Below are 13,470 nucleotides of genomic sequence, written 5' to 3'. Positions count from 1 at the left end.
GCTTATTTTCCATATGTATCTTCTGGTTTAGCTTTCCAGTGCCCAATTCAAGATGATGAATGATTTCCTTGCATTGACCTTGTAAGCTGCTGTTATCTACTGTTGTTGCATCTTTTTCTTTTGGACAAGTGGCATCTTTTTCTTTTGGACAAGTGACAATGTAGAATCTCAACATTTCTCACATAAAATATAAAGTTATTTTCTGGACCATGACGTGACTTGCCATTAGGAAAAACATATCTTTTCCAATTTTTAGAATGCCCTCTTTTGTGCTTTGTTTGTCAAGAGACACTTTCCTTGTGCCTCATCCAGTTTCTTCTGGACCTGTCGGCTACTATGACCGTTCCTATTTGTTTCTAACCATCCAATTTCTGTTCTTCGTTTTATTTTCTTTGCATTTCTGTTTCCATATATATCATGGCAGTTGTCAACTGATCTGCTTCTTTTTCATCTGCTTCATCACTATTGCCGTCAAATTACGTTTTCTTCTTTCCCCTTGTTCCCAACTTGCTTCTCAGAGTCTCACTAAGTCTTGCTTTCTTAGACTTCTTTTCACCACCATTCATCATTTGTTTTGCAAACGTTCACCACTGATAACCTATCTCCATATGCAGGGAAGTATTTCTTCAGATCTTCATTCCCCCATAAGAATGATTATACATGTACTGAGGTCAATCTGAAAGAAATGAAATGATCATCTTTTTTCAAGTCAGCATGAGTTCGAAAGATGTATAGCTCAGCCCCAAAACACTTCTCTACCTCTGTGTGGGAATTACAGGAACTAACGGATTCACTTCATACAGGCAGGATTAAAGCTGCAGTTTTGGACTAAACTACCAACACATGTGTCTACTCCAAATATGTTTTGATAGTAAGTAGATGCATGTTTTACTTTACACCTGAATGAAGTTTATCCTTATTCCATCCCGCAAGGTAAGTTTTACGTATTGATTGCAATGAATAGGAATGTCATGTGTTCAGTTATAGTAAACCTAGAACATGCATTACTTTTATTTCCGTCCCTGTTTATAGATTTAAAAGATTTTGAATGATTGTTTGCTTAAATATGGGGAATTGGCTTTTGGAAGACATTTCTCAAAACTGAGTAATTAGCCAAATGAACCAACCGCATTAACGGGCTTAATGGTAGCATGAACTAGTTTCGTAAATTGGACCCGGTTAAATTTCGTAATACAAACAATTCTCGGGATATGCTCACGTATAAATATTTAGTAATTTGAGATATAAATAATTCTGTGTACTATGCGTTTGGGTCCTGTTTTGTAGTTCGTGGCACGAGATGAATCCACGATGTAGAATTTGTGTACTTATAAAAGTACACCAATGTGAAGCAAGAAACCCCGAAAAGTGTGAGATTTTAGTATCCTGAATGTGTGAGCCTTAGTTTCATTAGAATAAACTTCTTTGTAGAATTTGCGCTTTTAATAACCTTCAAGTGATAGCAGCTGGTGTTTTGAGGTCTTTTGGGAATAGTGGAAACAATGATCTCAAGCCATATTCATGCAATGTATACGACATTCTTTTCTTCGCTCGGTCTTGAGGTAGCTAATACTAGCTACCTTTAAGCTCCTGGCCTATAATAGAATGCAGTAAGAAAAAGTCGATAAAAGGCATGCTTTTATATACGTTTAATTCTCTTTATAAGGAAAGTAAACGGGGAAACTAATATCCTTTACTGACATGTCATTTAAACCCCAAACGTATAGGTAATATTCACTGTTTAGTGTTCATATCAATCAGGCACATTTAGCGTTGTTTCACACTGAAAAAGAACATTTGAACAGCAACAATAATTAATAATTCTACAGGCGATACCAATACTACTACTATTAATACCACAACCACCACTACAACTACTTCTACTACTATTATTGCGATTTCATAAGACCACATAAAATAATCCTTCATAAAGTCTGCATTTTATTTTTCTTTACCTCCCATTACGAACATTGTTTAAAGTTGGATGATAACAAATTTCATTGTCACACGTAACAAACGTGTCATTAAGATATAACTACAATTAAGGATAATTCATGTGCTTATCTTGCTTTTCCTATTGACGTTAATATCAGTTTGAGTAATCCTAGATATCGGCTGATTCTTTTAGTTGAAATTTTAACTGTTGCTATACCAGATTTATAAATTTGAAAACTGATTTTATGAGCTTCCATGAAAAAAAGGCTGCTGCAATGTGGAAAAATGGGTATGTTTAATAGGGGCATGCCATTATTTGCCTTGGAGCAATTGGTATGTTAACTTTTCACTTTGGCAACAGCTGCCTTTGTGTAAAGTGGCTGGTGAATAGTTAATCACCTATTGCTATTCTATGGTCTTAAAATAAGTAAAAGAAAGGAGTGAGAAGCAACAAGCGTTCTAAAATTCAACAAATAATTTATTTCCCTAGAATACAAAAATAACTCACGGTATTGCAAATTAAATCCCAAATAATTATAGAATTTCTAAACAGGTCCTATTGAATAAAGTTCTGAATAATATTTAGTGTTGATGTGCCTCTAGTGGTCGGTAGTCTCTAATGTACTAGTGTACTAATGACCTGAATTGTATTGATGTGCCAATTTTCTTTTGTTGAATCACAGTAATATAGTCCGAGGTTTCCTTGTTTGAATTCACTGTAATTCCCAGTTAATATCTCTTTTCAGGAATATTATAAAGCACTTTTGAATTTCCAGAGAATCATAAAAATTTCACCCAAATCAAAATTTGAATATAACAATATCAATGATTACTGCCCGGATGTTATCGCAGGAATAAATAATTTTCCCAGTAAACAAGATTATATTTTTGAAAAACTAAGACAAAAAATAACCCAGATGAGGGCCAAAAGTTCACTTCTAGAAAAATCTTAGTTATAATTATAAGGTCTGTTACTAAAATAATGATAAAGAACATAATAAAGAACATAGTAAACACATAATTATTGACTCACATTCAGACTAAGATAAACATGTTTACATCTATTGATAATGATGCTAATATTAAACTCACACTTACAGGGAAAATATTAGCTATGTAGTAGTTGTTCACAGAATAAAAAAATAAATGAGTTTGGTTTGGTAAATAACGAACTTGACTTTGGACAGAGTCAGCTACAAGATACAATTTTACATAACCTACAACTTACAATGAATAAAAACCCTATCAAAGAATGCAAATTAAATATAAATAACACACCAATGAGTAATTAGCACATTAGACGCAACGACTCTTTTGCATGAAGTCTGCATTTTGGATGTATTTGCTCAAGGTGCATTGTATAGTTATGTGTGTTTGCGAGTGTATGAGAGATATAGACAGAGAGACGAGATTACAGACCTTAGATGGGGTAACATACTTTACTCACTCGAATTGAAACAATTTCTAATATGAACATGGTATGACAAACTGCTTGTGCAAAAGGTTCAAGAGAACCAGCATTTTTTAATCTGCTCTACTTCCATTTCCGGACGTTTTAGTTATATAAATAAAAGTCGCTGCTTAAGAAATCTGAAAGTGATTGTAGTTAATATATACGTTACTGCAGAGAGTTTAGGACATTTCTTATTTATGTTAGATTGCATGTATATAATTCTAAATGAGTCATCCGATATATGAAGTTCAGAGTATTGTTTGGAAACTGAATGCAATGCTGGTTAAAGGAACACGTGTCGAATTTGATAGGGATAGTCCATTTTATGATCGACACTGAGACCAAATGTGATTATGAAACATTCAGAAAGTTCAATATTGATGACTTTAATATCGACATCAAATCGATGAGACAATGCATATATAAAGGAAACGGGATCTAAAATATGTCCCTAAACTGAATAGTTTGAACGATTATTGTGTTTGAAATAAAAACACAAGTATATACATAAAAAGTTCATTTTACATTGTGGTCGTAAATAAAATAAATATAAATCAAATAAAACTATTAAAAGCTGATTATTTTCAGTGAAAGAACCTAAAATAATGAAATGGAATAACAAAATGAGACATATTTGATATATAGATTTCAATTCAATTAACTTACGATGGATATTTGAAAAGTCCTGAATAGTAGATCGTTGTACTTCAAAGTTCTTTATTAGTGAACATTGCATTTGTGCATCTATCAAAACACACCTCCATGCACAGCTACCTACATTTTCAGTCTGATTATCCGTTTATCAAATGCCATTTTGAATTCACTTCTTGGTATGTTGTTCATATACTGGAAAACATCACTTCAAACTGCATGACGGCTTTCAAATTGCCTCTCCTCAGTGAATCTGTTTAATGATGTGATTCTGAAACAAAATCAGCTGAAGCCAAATCAGGACTGTATAGAAGATGAGGCAAAGTTTGGATTCTGTGTTCCTAAAGAAAGTCTGGCAAGACGGCTGATTTATCCGCCGATGGGTTGTCATGAGACGATAGATACCTAGGGTATTGGAAAGCAGACCGGTGATTCAGCAGTAATAGCAAAGCAAGAAATCCATAGCTTTCCATAGCTTTTTGCAACACTTTAGAGTCATAAAGTGTCTAAAGACACTAGGAGAGTCAGGCACGGTACCTAGACAGCATGTCGTTTGGCATCCAAAACTAATGCATGTGAAATTCTCTTCGCAGTTCCACCACATCTACCGAGTTTTGATCTCTGCTCCTTTTCTCCGATCCAATTTTGAGAAATATTATCATTATTATTATTGTTATTATTATTATTATTATTATTATTAGTCAGGTTCGAAAAGCAAGATCCATGTTTCGTCACGTGTGACAGTCTCATTTAAATGTATCTAGTCACTCTCTTAATCTTTGGTTGTTTGGCCATATCAATCCGTGCATGTTTCTGGTCTGTCGTCAACGAATGCGGGATCTATCTTGCACCGATCTTTCTGATCTTCATACAATTCTTTAATACATTTTTTTAAAAAAAAAACAGCTGACGAATTAATGCCCTTGACAAACGGAACCATATTCCACAGTGTATCGAGGATCTTCATCAGTAGCCACTTCCCGCACGCTTATGACAGAAAGCTATCTTCCATAACGTGTGTTATCTTACATGGACTCGCAATCATCTTTGATTTGATAAAACCACCTGAAAATTGTAGAGAGTTACAGAGATTTATGTCTGTAGATGTTATTCTAGCTGGCCTTGGTATTCTTCGATGATTACCTTAAAAGCACCCAGAATTTACAGCAGGCACTCTGCTCAGAAGGAGAATGTTATCCTTTTCCAAATTTTTTTATCTTCCTATCCTTTACCTATGTTACGTCACACGCATTTACATAGAATGGTGTCCAGCATGCTGCATCTTATTTTGTCCATCGATCAGTATGAAATATATTGACAGGTTCAAAAGAAACTAAAAAGTTATAATAAACTATTGAGGACGTTAACCCCATCCTCCTATTTCTAATTTCGTTTTAAATGTCCCAAATGCTAAAATCTATCTGGAATATATTTATTAAAAAAGAAACAAAAGAATGAAAACGTGATTCTTATACACGCTCCTATCTGCCAAGCTACTTATGCATACACATTATCTGATCATAATACGTTTGTTTTGTTTTGGGTATATAATACGTTGTTATTATTATAGGACTTGCAGGATATATAGACTTTAGCCGTTGTAAGTTATTTTACTCGTCCTCGGAATATATTACTTTCTTAGTCAAGAACCAGAGGCTAAATAAGCTGTTCATCATGGAACAAACGGAGACATCTCTTTATTTGTTTTAGATTGAACAGTAATATGTTGTACTAATGTACTGTGTTTACCAAAGCCAACTTTGTGCGAAATTAGCATGGAAGATTAGGTATATATAGAAACAGATGATAGATCAATAGCTGTGGGATTCCAGACAGTCAATATTTGAAATTGGATTTTGGTTTTACAAATTTCGACCTTGTTAGTCTGAGCAATATGGTCTGGCAGTCGTGTCTTTTTTTTAACAAGTTCATGAAGGACAACCAAAACGTTCATAAAGCCCGACATCACGGATGAAAGAAAAGAAAGGACGCGAACTATCTTTTTAAGTTGAATTAATATGGACATTATTTATGCTAATATTTCGCCGAAACATTTGTTTCAAAAGCACAATGTTTATAACTCCAGAAATATATCTCAAGAATATTACAAGGTCTAAGATATTTTGCAAAAATTAATTTTAACTTCACTAAATCGTCAAATACATAATTGTGTTCAATTCTGTTTTTCTGGAGTTTGTCTTTTGCGGAAAGGGAATTGTTTGGGTTTACAATAACGCTTGCCTCTAGAAAGTACATCTGCAATATTATATAGAAATGATCTTTTAATAAACCAATTTATTTTATGAAAAAGGGTAAATAGGTAGCCGAGAGGTCTAAGGCGCTCGCCTTTTCAAATGATTTCGAGTCTAGGGTCGACCAACCTGGGTATGTCAGAAAGCTTGCCAGTAGTTTCCGTGTGCCATTCGCCTTCTCGGGGTCTTCCCAGACTCTTATTTCATCAAATATACTTGCCATCATGTATAGTCTATCATGTGCTGAAAATCGTGTTAGATTCAACAACAAAAACAGACTTTAAAAATACAAAACCATGGTACTCTGTTTATATACATCTAAATGTTATTTTGAAGCTACAACGAAGAATGCAGTTTCAAACTTAAAATGTTCTTAGGTTCATTTAGATCGACCTGCAATCGGTGATCTGATTAGCTAAGTGATTTCAGTGGACAGTGTGTAAAAAGTATCGAGTGGGACATTTGTAAAGACCTGTTAGAACAACCACTATTCTTAGAAGAAAAAGAAAGCAAAACCAAAGAGTCACCTTTTTGTAATTTGATGTCTTTTCTGTTATCTAATGAATGTTAGACAGGCACAAATGCAATTGGTTTTGTCATATTGTCTGAAAATATAACCTATGTAGTCCTATAACACAAATGCTAGTGATTACGTGTATTACACAAACACGGTTTCATATTTTTGATATTTTAACGTGGGATTCTGAGTGGTCCAGATAAGCCCGTTGCATTATTGTGCAGTATTCTCTTTAATGATTGGCTGCGATCGTGGGAAAACTTTTTTAACCCTGCCTTCCGGAATGTTTTGTCGTCAATAAACATATGGCCGCCATTTTTTGATTAGATTGATGAAAGAAATTGTGGAGAAAAAAAATGGTCTCGTCTGTCTGAATATGGCCGATTTACCACCGCATGGACTTATGTCATGTATAACATAGCCTAACATGAACAATGGATAAAACCCCAAAACAACAACAACAACAACAAGTAAAACTAAGTGTATTGCTCAGTTCATAGCGAATGTGCAAGTTGGGGTTGGATGGGAGCGGTAAACCTGAAGCATGGAATCCAGCCCATATACCAACGTGGTTTAAATGTTAACATTACAGAAATTAATAAACTCACCTCTGTTCACAGAAGAACGTGGATATAAACCGGTCCCTAAACTGACATAAATTTATCAAACTACTGCATATTTACGCGGTAAATGTGTGTTGCCATTTCGACTCAAAATGAAATTCGTTTAACACACACACACACACATAACCTTCAAGATGACTTCCACCACCATCATCACATGAATGAATATGTATATATTTGATATTTGTTTCCATAACTATAACTTTATATGTAGTGTTCAGTAATTTCACAAATGTTTAGTTACAAACGAATGTTTCCAATTGAAATCACACAATTTCCATTCGTCCTGATAATGGTTTGCATTTGTTCCTATGCGTATTTTATTTTGAATATTTATAAATGTTTGATTTTTATGTCATGAACGAACATTTTCCTCACTTCTGTTTGATTACAAATATAAGATATCGGCAGAAAAGATGTTGACCAAGACAAATTTGAGAAGAATAAAATGCACAGATATGTTAAGGTAAAATAACAGAAATACTTCTTGCAAGGAAGTTGTGTATTATTACTGTATTTAATTTGGCAAGAAGGTAGCGAATTTTATTTCCATTTATACATGGTGTAGGTCCCTGTCCTGCTAATTTACCAACTGCAGTGATAAACTGCACAAAAATACCGCATTTCCTTCCCCCTTATATTTATCCTTCATAATTGTTTCACACAGTGACACTTTCAATAGCAACACACCATGTTCGTACAAGAGAAGATAAATATATATTAATCCAGTTACTTAGGAGATTTTTTTATATATAGGTAAACAAGGTGCTTAATGTCAGAAACAAAGAACAAGAATAATGTAATAGATTTCGTCTTAAAACTATTCTCCATTAGGAACATCTCTTGCGATTTCACCTTTATTTTCACTTTAAACCGAAGCTAAAACTATTCACTTTAACTTTTAAGTTCACATCCAACCGAATTCACGCAAGTGTCTGTTCTACTTTTCAGAATTTTACTTTCCTTCTTTAAGATATTATTGCTATAATGTTTTACAAAATTGTGTATAAATGCTCTCAAAATATTCTATTTATGTAACCTGAGATACAATAAAACCGAATTTTATATATTTTATACAAATGTAAATGAAAACAAAGTCCAGTAATATTTATTTCAAACGCTTCACATTTATTTCACTAGTATTCTTTGTCGATCGAAAACACAAATTATGTAATGCCATTGCCGAGATATTTCTCCACTCCAAATGTCTCGTGGCAGAATATCTAGCATTCTCTTTCAAACCATAATCTCGCAAAGATCTGACGGAACCACGAGAGAGTGGTTCTACGAGACTAAAATGGCTGCTTAATTCCTCTCAGATGTAACTAAGATCAACACATCGCTGGAAGGGGCACTCAGATCGAAAGTAGCTTATATCTACAGTTTCAAAAATGATTGATGGAAAAGAATGATATTTGAAATATGCCATTAATAAGATCAATCTTTCGCATGCATTTTTTCTGGCTAGATTGTTCTTTATAAACGTGGTTAGAGAAAACGATTCATGCCAATGCAAAATTATTCATGCGATGCTGACATAGTGTGGAAATCTAAGTACACGCAACTTTTAGCATTAAACTGTTACTGGTCCCAGGGGTTCTGGCCGTCTTAATCGAAATATTTCGCATTTTGTTTCTTTTCTTTACGCAACTTTATATTGTGATACCGTTTCCAGACTTCACTTTACATCAGTTGTCAGGCAGAAGACTACACAGCATCATAATCGTTTGAGTGATCGGCATTGAACTGCTTTGTTTGTTGAAAATGACACGCTTTGCTTTAGGTATGATGATGTTGTTTACGTTAAAAACTGTAAGCGTTCCCTCTAATGAGAAAACAATTTGTACCAGACTCGAAACTTGGGAGGACACGATGCTTGTCTATGTCAAAACATCGTTTCAGTATGTGAAAAAAATAGCTGATAAATAGACAGTGTGTAATGGATCTGTGAAACACACTTAACTTAGCTGCTAATTTAACACCCTGCTGTTGTAAAGTAACTTTTAGTGAGATCATCTACACTGACAATGGAGTTGCCTTGTATTTTGAGGATTTTCAAAGATTTGCGGTTTGTGATTCGAGTTTACTATACAAATATACCCTTACGGGGAAAGGAAATAAAAACAAATACATTCACTTATGTTAGACACCAAATTTTAAAAAAAATCAGCATTCGTCTTGCCTGGTGTTTCTTCCAAGATATATATATATATATATATATATATATATATATATATATATATATATATATATATATAGTAATAAAGTTAGAGTATGCGCATTTGCTTATAGCGCCCCGTTTTAAGGAATTCTTAGATTTGTGTGGTTACTTGTGTGATCATTGGAATTAGCGCAATGGAAATATCCTTAGCCCGAAATAATTTGCCAATTACTAGGAGCAAACGTCACGGAGTGAAGTGTTAGTGAGTTTCCATGAAACCAAAGTTCACTAGTGAATTCAGGCCAAAACCGAATGAATGTCCCTGAGTAAGATAGTCCATATTAAAATATAGTGGTGTACATTGGTGGTGTGACTGCAGTGACAGTGTCTACGGTAGGAAACCGGTAAATTACACAAAGGAATAAATAAGAAGGGACTCGGCAGATACCGTTTATGTCGTCATTGTGTCAAATGTGGTTCAGTTATATTGGTGAAATGTGCCTGGAAAGTATACATTGACTGTCCCAAGGTGGCGGAGTTAAAATAGTTCCCAGTGTTAGGGGATACTCGTATAGTTTCTACGGCATGAACGGCTGGCGGTACGGAAACCTGATGAAGAGAAACCATGCAGATGTGCGGTTGATATATATTTGGCAGTTTGTTTTATCTGTGGTCTTGCATTAATTAGAGCAAAATTTATGTATAAAACGGACACGTTGGGCTTTTTAATTTACAGCTGAAGTTGTATAGAAGTCTTTGGAAATTTGAGGGTAAACTTATGACTCTCTAGCGGGAATCGCGCCATGGTTTGACAACTGCTCGGTCAGATAAATACCCCTGGCTTGTAACTATATATATATATATATATATATATATATATATATATATATATATATATATCTATATATCTGTGTGATACTTAAAAGTTTCCAAAATATAAAGAGATTTTTTTTATCATCTCTTATACTTGTTTAATACGTTGATTCGTGCTAACCCTATGGCCATTATAAAAATAGTGAATCCATTCGCATCTATATATCATTGAAATGATTGTGCTTAGTAATGGACCATGTAATAAGATGACAAACACGTGTATCATGACGGAGTTTGTAGCTCTAGAAATGTAATATATTGCCTGCCTCAAAACTCTAGCCCATTTTAACACTATCTAATACATATACTCTTCCAATTTTATGAGAAAAATACTTCACTTGATTAAGAAATATAGCTACAAACCCTGACAACACGAGAATTCAATTGTTTTGAGCATGTAACTAAATGTAAATTTCAGTTTAAAGTATAATTTATGGCAGATAAGTGTAGATTCCTGCACAAATCTGTCATTTATTACAAATGGGTACTTTACTATGAAGATTTGTGTGCATGACTGACATTAGAGTTCTTCTTACGCAAAATGTTCATTACTATAGGGTGTGAATTAATGATAAAACATTTTATCAGTTTGTAGAAAAATAAACGTTTCGAGAAGTAATGTATTCGAAACAATGCAATCAACCAAAGCCATAGTTATATTTACCTTTCTAAATTTATCCAGCTTATTTCTCAACGCAACAAAATTGACATGAATTCTAGCAAATTTTGAAAACTAACTGCATTATAAACCAACAATGTCTTGTTTCTTTCCAGAAGGAATACAAACTTGTGTTCATTTAACATGAAAGTTCTGAATTAGTTCAATAATAATCGACTCAATGAAAGACGTTCGTGAACTATATTACTCATATAGAATTTGAAATAGACATCATATTGAAGTAGCAATCTGTTTTTACTCACAATGCACCTTAATCTTGTCTTAATTCAAGTTTAGATATTTAGATTTACTTGGTAGTTTTTGCTTTTAACGGCTAATTTTTTTGCTCGGCGCTATATAACAAGAATTATGTCCAAGTGTTGATAATCCGTTAAACTCCGGCCAGTCAGCCAGATGTACATACATGCATACATACATACATACATACACGCATGCATGCATGCATACATACTCATCTTGCCACTTTAATTAAACCCGTTCGTCATTTACAATATTCACTTCAATAGTTTGTTATTAATCCAGTGAACAAGCTCAAAAGGTACATACTACAAATAACGCGTGATCATCCAATGCTTTGTGATTTTGATTTTTAACGTAGCATTAACAATGTTTCAGTCATATCGCTACGATGTCTGAAGTTTGGCAGTTTATAGTGATGTCTAGCACTGGGGCATCATGCAGCAGATGTCCCATCCAGTCGCATTATCCTGACACCAGGCTGAACAGGCCTTACACTAACCTCTTAATGCTGAGCACTTAGCGAGGCAGCTGTTAGTACGATTTTTAGAAGTCTTTGGCATGACTGAACTGGGGATCGAACCCACGACCTCCTGCATCTTAACATAAACTCAAAACAAAGTAATCATCAAAGGTTGGAAATGATATGAGGATAAATATAAGCAATCTGCATTATAAAGTATTATAAAATGAATAATATATCTCTTATCTGAAACATAAGTATTTTATGTGTATATATATATATATATATATATATATATATATATATATATATATATATATATATATATATATATATATAGTTGGTTGGCATTCGTTAGTCTCGAGGGACGATGAAAGTGCACCCATGAGAGATGCCCTGGTTGAAGGTTGTGCAGCTTCTGCTGTGGCTATGGAGCCCAACACGTGAGTGGCAGTCCTTGCTGCACTTGCTGAACTTGAAGGTTGAGTCTGAAGTGGGTTGGAGCTGCTTGCTGCTTCTTCTTCCTCTGGGATCGCTTATCATCAGCTAGCAAGAGTAGCTTGTCCTCGCTCGCTTTCAGACAAGTGATCAGAGGGTGTCACCAGCTGGACCTGTCTAGAGCAAGCTCTTCCCAGGTTTTGACATAGATGTCAAGGGCTTTTATGTCACACTTGCAGACATCCTTGAAGCGGAGATGTGACCGTCCGATCTACTATTTGTCAGAGGGACGTTTCGAATAAAATAGGTCTTTGGGGATCCGTCCGTCATCCATCCGACGTACATGGCCCAGGCATCTGATGCGACGCTGGCGGAGTGTGACCATGCTGGGAATCTTGACACGTTCATACACCTCGTTTCTTGTTACTCGATCACTCCAGGTGATTCATATTATGCATCGGAGGCATCGCATGTGAAAGGTGCTCAGTATTTTCTCTTGTGAGGCGTACAGAGTCCAGGTTTCACTGGCGTACAGGAGAATGCCTAGCACGCAGGCACGGTACACGGAGATCTTAGTGTTCAGGGTCCTCGTGCGGTTGTTCCACATTCTCTACGACAACCTTGAGAGAGTTGTGGACGTCTTTCCAATCCGCTTATTGAGCTCAGCATCGAGGGAGAGGTTGTTGGTGATGGTAGAGCCAAGGTACGTGAACTGACTGACTACCTCACGTTCGTAGTTGTTGATGATGATGCTTGGGGGGGGGGGGTCCCCGTCTTGAGTCATCACGTTTGTTTTCTTTAGGCTGATGGTGAACCCAAACGCATCGCCTGCTTTAGCAAAGCGGTCCAATAGGCACTGTAGCTCAGCTTCTCTGTGATTGGCTAGAGCAGCATCGTCCGTGAAGAGCATGTGACTGATGGTTGCTTCACGCTCTTTGCTCTTTGTCTTCAGTCGGGCCAGGTTGAACAGTCTGTCGTCTGATCGCGTGTGCAGGTAGATCCCTTATGTGGACGTCCCAAAGACGTGCTTGAGCAAGACAGCGAAGAAGATGCCGACGAGCGTGGGGTCAGGAACGCAGACCTGTTTAACTTCGCTACGGATGTCGAAGGGGTCGGACGTTGAGCCATCGTAATGCATTGTGCCTTACATGTCATCGTACAAGGACTGGATCATGGAGGGCATCCAAT

The sequence above is a fragment of the Sinohyriopsis cumingii genome, chromosome 2, assembly GCF_028554795.1.
Source record: "Sinohyriopsis cumingii isolate HCF-2022 chromosome 2, ASM2855479v2, whole genome shotgun sequence".
NCBI lineage: Eukaryota > Metazoa > Mollusca > Bivalvia > Unionida > Unionidae > Sinohyriopsis > Sinohyriopsis cumingii.
Note: the sequence above shows the minus strand (reverse complement) of the source record.